We start from the raw sequence: 7,929 nt of genomic DNA on the forward strand, positions 1-7,929 counted from the left end.
AATATTTTATTTTTATATTTCTTAGGGTTTTTTTTTTTTTTTTTTTTTTTTTTTTGCTAGCAGCATTCTTACAGCTAAGCATAGCAGTTCCAAGAAGCACCAGGAGAAAAAAAGCAGGCTTGAGAAGATTAGATCTTAAAATATGGAAAAGGAAAAGGACCAAGAACATCAAAGACATTATTAAAGAAAAAAGAGGGAAGATTTGCTCTGCCAAATATAGAAGTTTAATGAAGCTAAAGCAATTAAGACAATGTGGTATTGCCACAAAGATGCACAAACTGACCAGTGAAAATAAAGAGCCCCCAAACAAATCTCTACATATTTAATCTTTGATATGTGAGATAGGAGGACTGCAGATCAGCAAAAAAGAAGGGATTTTTCAGTAAGTAGAACTAGATAAAAACGGTTATTGATACAGGGGAAAAAATGAAATTATATCCCTACCTCACTCTATATATAAAAGTTAGTTCCAGATAGATCAAAAACTTAAATGTCAGAGCAAAACTTTAAAATTTTTAGTAGAAAAGGTTGGTGAGTGAGACCCCCCCCCCAAAAGACATTTAGCCACTAAAATTTAATTTAAAATTTTGACTATAGCAAAATGAAAATGAACTTCTTCCATGAAAAAGTGAAAAGATAAACTACAAACTAGAGGAAGATATTTGCAGCACCTAAAATCTATATGCTATGGATTAATATCATGTCAACAAAGTATAAGGAGGTCCTGTGAATTAGTAAAAAAATGACAAACCAATAAAAAGTTGGGAAAAGACATTAATAGGGATTTCATAGAAGACAAAACAGCCAAAAGACATAAAAATTTGCTCAACTTCATTAGTAATCAGGAAAATGCACAAGATGCTTCATATCTGTTCTATTGGCAAATATTAAGAAGTTTGACAATACCAAATATGGAGAGATTGTGGATAAACAAGATTATTTATTATTCGATGAGAGTTTAAATTAGAACAATCACTTTGGAAAACAATTTGGATTATCTCACAAAGCTGAGCATTCTCATATCTTATGACACAGTAATCCCTCTACTATATACCCTGGAAAAACTCTTGCCTCTGTGTACGAGAAGTCATAAAAAAAGAATGCTCACATAGTGCCACTCATAGTAGCAACAATCTGGAAGTAAGCAAAGTGATCTATAATAGGAGAATGGGTAAATTAATAGAATAGATAAATAACTTATACACTTAAAACAACAACAACCAAACAATAGGTTGTTTAGGTAATCATATATATGCAATAAAACAGTTTTATTTTTTTGTAAGAGAATCTTGCTCCTCCTTGTCCTTTGTCCTGCTTCAGGGGTAACCACTATCTTAAATTTATGTTCAAGATTCACATCAAGGGTCGCAGTCCTAGTTCCTGGGTTCTGCGGTGGGTTCACAGGTGATTACTAGATTATTTAAATACATTCATATATATACATAGAGGCACAGGGACAGGCAAGGATGAACGAAGAACCAAGGTATACTATGAACCAAGGATTATGATTAATCCAATTTTGTGCACTTTAAGTCATTTGAAAAAGAGAAAAAAGTAAAACAGGAAAGGATTTTTAACAAATGGAATATAGGGTGCTAAGGTGTGATTATGTGTCCCCCCAAACTTAATTGCCAATGTGATAGCATTAAGAGGTGGGACCTTTAAGAGGTGATTAAGTCACGAAGTGAGAGCCCTCATGAATGGGATTAGAGCCCCCTGACCCAAGGACTTGAGGACATGAGATCACCCTCTTTGGTCCTTCCTGCTTCTGCCACGTGAAGACACAGTGTTGAAAGTCCATCTTGGAAGCAGAGACAGGGCCCTCAACAGACAATGAATCTGCTGGCACCTTGGACTTTCCAGTCTCTAGAGCTATGAAAGTAAATATCTGTGCTTTATAAATTACGTGATCTAAGGTATTTTGTTATAGCAGCACAAATGGACTAAGACACAAATGGCTTCTTGCCATTCTACCATTCTCTCTGTTGCCTGTTTAGAAATGTCTCATTTAAAATTTGACTCTTCGGGCCAGCCCGTGGCTCACTCGGTAGAGTGCGGTGCTGATAACACCAAGGCCCCGGGTTCAGATCCCATATACGGATGGCCGGTTCGCTCACTGGCTGAGCGTGGTGCTCACAACACCAAGTCAAGGGTTAAGATCCCCTTACTGGTCATCTTTTAAAAAAAATAAAATAAAAAATAAAAATAAATAAAATTTGACTCTTCATAAAATCTCTTACCTTCGGTTCTTCAGATTTCTTTTCCAAGTATATTCTTAAATATATATTGTTTGCTATTTGTTAGTATCTGGGTCAGAAAGTCCAGAACACATTCTATTAAAGGTTCAGTTTCTGCAAAATGTTATAAGTACTCATGTTTCCTGTAAACTAGTATTTCCTCTCCAATTGTAACTGTCATCTAGAAACCAAGTGGTATTACACTCTACAAGTGTTTGGGTTGATTTTTAACATAGCCCTGCATATGGTAAAATGCTGGCTCCTAACAACACAGATTCATAAATGGCTTAGCACACTAAGATATCAGTTGCTAGTTTCTTTATATTTTTCCACTGAGTTGGAAAGGGAAAGTACAAACTCTGTGAAGTTAGACCAGTTGTCATACCCATAACATCTGGGGAGTTTTGTTTTTTGAACCTTTAGCTGTTTAACTGTCACACGTAGCATCTCAAGTGAAAGGCACCTGTATTGTGGGGACTTTCCCTTAGTGTTCTGTGGCATATGAGAGTAGATCCTTCATTTTGAAGCAATTAAGTATTTTGTTTATTAACATGACAATTAAAGGAACAAATTATTATTGTATCTTTTAGTTCCTGAAATGACAGTAGCTAGGTCACAGACATTAACTAGGCCAAGGTCTTTGGGAGTGAATCCCCTTTACTCCACTGCCATGACTCATTGACCAAACCAGAAAGTTCAGATGGAACAATGCAGCATCGTGGTGTGTGCTGTGTGTGCTGCCGATACTTGTGATGGTCAGTAGACTAGACCTGTCTCCTTGCTGACAACAGGTAGGTTGATGAATCTCTTTGGAGATTTTCTTGATTCTTTCCAATTGCAGCAGGATGAGCTTACTTAGAGAAGCTCAGAAAGATTGTTGAACAACACAGAAACACAGGTTGAATTTTACTCCTTGGCAGGTCTAGGTTAGAAGAGCAGGTCTGTCATTTGTCCTTGTAGCCTCGGGTCACTCTTGGGACTCATCAGGACGCCACTACTGATTTGGACTTTGGTGGAGAGTGAGTTGCTAATCCCTGTGTCTAGGGACAAAAAGAGACATTAACAGCAAAAAGTTATAAAATGAGTGGGATTGACATTTACTTATTGCGGTAGGTAAGGGTTTAAGATATAAGAACTTAGTACTTGAGAGCCATCTTAGTAGTAGCAGGGCTTGATAAAACCCCTTCTGGTGAGGTTTAAGCAATGTTTCCCACGGATAGACCCCAATGTGAAACCATGTTATTTCACGATTATGCAGATCGGTTAGTAGAGCCTCTTTTACTTGTGAATGAAATGTTGCATCTCGTGTATGTAATCCAACACAACACCATTTAGCTCATGTATATTCTGTCAAATGTGCCCAGGAGACTTAAAGTCCTACAAATTAATATTTTATATGGAGACAGTGCCAGTCTTTTATAAGCTATAGATTTCATATTTATAAGAGCCATGGGCAGGGCTGATTTTAACATATATCATGGCAAGTTTATTTTTCAAAATGCCATTATGATAGTTTACTGTTCCTGTTGGGTCTGGATGATGTGGGCAGTGGAAACATTGTTGATGCTATATGGCTTTACCAACTCAGGTTACACCATCCTGTAAACAGCCCATTCACTCTTAACGAACAGGTATTTCAAACATGGAATAAAGTCTTTTATAACATTTGCTGATAGGTATTTGTATATGAGCGGCTTCCACCCATTCTGAAAAGATACAATTACTAGAGGATATATTTATAAGGATAATGTTTTTGTTTGAGTAGATTAAGTCTGAATAATGATAAATATCCTTCAAGAAGAAGAATCAGTTGCCTTCTTTGTCTTTAAAGTTTTTCTCACACTGTGAGTCTGAAAAATAGGGCAGCCCTTACTGGACTGTTGAGCTGCACTGGAAAGACTGGGGAGCGTCACTCACATCTAATTATTTTTATAATCCCATCTTTGTTCCTATGTGCCAGGCCATGAGGTAAATCAGTGGGAAGTGGAAAAAAATCCTCCGTGAATGCCAAGCAGCCATCAAAGTAGAACAGAAGATAGTCCAGGTACAAAGTTATCCTGACAGTTTGCTAAGTATTTTTCCCCCTGGATATGGTGTTGTCAGAAAAGACTGGTTATTTTTTTAAAAATCAAAGATCGAATCTAAGAACGAGGGACAGCAAAGACTTGTGTTAGAATGCTGGCAACATATTAGTCACAGAAGACAATAACATAAGGACCATTTGTGTATATCAGCTTATAATTGTCATTAATCATGAATTACCCCAAAGCATAGCCAGTGTCACTGAAAATGTTAAGTTTTTCTTAGAAGGAACAGGATCCACTTGAGGAAGAACTACAAATTCTGCTGTTTGAGGTGCCTCTGCTGACAGGATGCAGGTGGGGCCAAGGTCTGGTGGTGTTTGGCTGGAAGAGGGTGGTTGTTCTGTGAAAGTTCTCTGCCTTTCTGGGCTGCCCTTTTCCTGCTCCTGTAAGACCCATGCACCATGCACAAATCCCACACACCAGGATGGCTCACTTCACAAAGACCATGAGACAGAGACCATTGCAATCAGGCAAGAGGAGTTTTATTCCAGCATGCTGGGGTCACTTAGTCTCCTGGACAGAAGTGACCCCGAGTTTACAACACAAGCAACTTTTATACAGTTTTTCTGGACAGACCTTAGTGACAGGATGAGTTGTTGGTTATCTGTGGCACCTTTAGATTTACAGGTAGTTTTTAGCAGGCTGGCTGGCACCCCGATAAGGAACAGCGCATTTCTCAATCGTTTATCTTCCCAGGGGTCTGGCCAGGTGGCCTTTAGATAAGGAACTAGTCAGTTCCTGGAACCCGGTGGGGGTCACTCCGTTCCTGGAATGTTTAGTGTGCTTGGGCCTGCCTGACCTCTATATGGCCCCTTAGAAGCTGCTTCACTTAAAATGTTTTTAGTGAGCATTTGTTACAGAAGCAAACTGCGTATATTAAAGTTACATTTTTCTTTACAGTCCTTGGCTAGAGATAGCAGGCTTTCTCTGGAGACTTTTTCAAATCTATGCTCACTGACATCTCTGGACTGTGAGCTTTCCAGCAACCAGTCCTGGATGTATGAGACAAAAAGAAAACTCACTGTCATTGTCATACCCTGGAATCCTTGTTCCCTAACTGGTCTTCCTTCTTCTATCCACTTCCAGAGTCTTCTTGTATTTGTTTTATATATAATGTTTAGGCTTTTTAACTATACTTAGCAGGAAGAATAGGAAGAAGTGCATCTGCTCCATCTTGGTCCCTACAGTATTTTTATATCAATTAAACAGGAATTCCACTGGAATGTAGAAACATAGCCTTCAATTCAGACAACTCTAGAAACACGCAGAGTGATCTAGGTCAGTGTTCTCTCCTGCTCCTGGCTCAGTTTTTACAATCATCTTTACTGGGCTTTGATGTTTATACAATAATGAATATTTAACATACAATAAAATGCACTCATTTTAAGATTGAAGTTTGATGAGTTTTAACAAATGTATATACCTGTGTAGCTATCACCACCGTCAAGATTTAGAACATTTCCATTACCTGCCCCCCCATTTCCCTTGCACCCTGTCTGGCTAGGCTAAGGCCTGGAATCCTCACAGTGCCAATTGTCTAGCTCTTAATCCTGTTCGTGATGCCAATTGTAAAAGCTAGGTGACCACACTAGTTGTTGGGCTCTTTTACCTGTTGGTAATCCTGCACCGACTGGGCCGATTGTTGAGCTAAGGCTGGTTCTGGAGCTCCCAGACCCCTCAAGCCCATTCATAGACTGGGTCACAAACCCTCCATATGCCAGGCTGGGTCCCCAGACCCCACACACACCAGGCTGGGTCACCAGACCCCTTCACACAGGTCTGTGAGCTAGGTAACCAGCCAAAAGGTCCTTGGAAGCTGTAGGTTGGAAAGCACGGCTGCAAGGGGCAGGCACCAGAGGCCGATGCACACCTGCCTGCTTCACCAAACTCTTCTCTCTCTTTCTCTCTCTACTTCTCTCTCTCTCTAGGACACCACAAGAACAGCAACCAAACTAAAAAGATACATTGGCATGCATGCGCACTAACTCCACACTTGCACACACAATTTGCCTATAATGGATGTGCTAAACCACACCCAACTGGACCCCAGGCGAGGGCCCTGACCAAACTATACTATTTTCCCAACAGACGCTTTGTACTTGATACACCCCTAATTCCTGGCAAGTACTAATCTGATTTCTCTCACTATAGCTTAGTTGTTCCCTGTTCTAAACCTTTATGTAAGTGAAATTATACAGTATGTACTCTTGTGTCTGGATTCTTTCACCCAGCAAGATATTTCTGAGATCCATCCATGTGTGTATTAGTAATTTGTTCTTTTTTATTGGTAAATACTATTGCATTATATGACTATGAGACAAAATAAGGCTAGGCCTGAGAATCAAACTGACTCCCTTTTCCCTGCAGAGGACACTTTGTTATTTTTCCACTCCTCAGTCATGAGACCCCCAGGGCACATGATTACCCTGTGACCCACCCTAATAAAATAAACTGAGATAAGAGAGGGAACAGATGTTCCCTGAGTTGCAAAACCCCTCCCCAAGGCTTGTTTCCCGTAATTGTAAAATTTAAGTTACAGATTAACCTTAAGACCCCTTTAGGAGTTCCCACATGCTCAAAAAGCTTCAGGGTGATCACTACAATGACCCTCCTGGGGTGATCATAATGAGCGCCACCACCGTCTTGGACCTACTGAGCAGGTGCAAGGACCAAAGCCTTAACTGAGCATATGCCCATGACCCAACCGGGAAGAACAGAATGGACCACCCCCAGTGACGCTGGCCTGTACCCCTTAACTCCTGTCCCTATAAAAGACCCTAAACAACTCCCCCGGGTGGCTAGCTTTCCTGTAGCTACCCCTTTAGGCGTAAATCTATCTCCTCTATTACTAAAGTGTTGCTTGCTTTACTGCTGGGTACATTGTTCATTTCTATGACCTTGGGACCCAAGAGCCTAATTCAGTAACAACTATACCTCAATTTGTTTGTCCATTGACCCTTTGATGGACAATTAGTCTGTTTCCATTTCGAACCGTTATGAATACAGACACTATATAAACACTCATGTACTAGTCTTATGGTAGACATATATTTTTATTTCTCTTGAGTAAACTAGGAGTAGAATGGCTCATACAGTAAGTATATATTTAACTTTATAAGAAACAGCCAAACTGACTTCCCAAGTAGCTGTCCAATTTTGCATTCCCAACAACAATGCGTAAGAATTCTGGTTACTTCATATCCCCAGGCTCTGGTCCCAGCGCTGGTGAGAAGCCCTCCGAAGCCAGTGTGGTTTCAGTGCTGGACTCGGACAAAGGCACTGCTTACTAACGTGGGCCCACACTCACACGGTTCAGCTCTTTCTATAGATCCCGCTGCCTTGGAGGGCTGGGTCAGGACAGGCCCTGGGGTCTGCCCTGCACACACCCAGAATCACTCTTCCCATTGGACTTTTAAATTCTGGAGTTTGAATCCCGCAAGTCTTTCTCAAACCTAAATTTTTGTCAGCATGCGGGATTCTTCCTTAAGGGAAAACTAACACTGCATGGTGCCGTTAAGAGGCTTAGCCTAAAAGAAATGTTAAAATCAGTTGAAAGGGTGAGGGTAGTAGAGCCAGCAGACCAGTCAGATGTGATCTGGGGAGAGGAT

This window comes from Cynocephalus volans, chromosome 13 (assembly GCF_027409185.1).
Source record: "Cynocephalus volans isolate mCynVol1 chromosome 13, mCynVol1.pri, whole genome shotgun sequence".
NCBI classification, from domain to species: domain Eukaryota; kingdom Metazoa; phylum Chordata; class Mammalia; order Dermoptera; family Cynocephalidae; genus Cynocephalus; species Cynocephalus volans.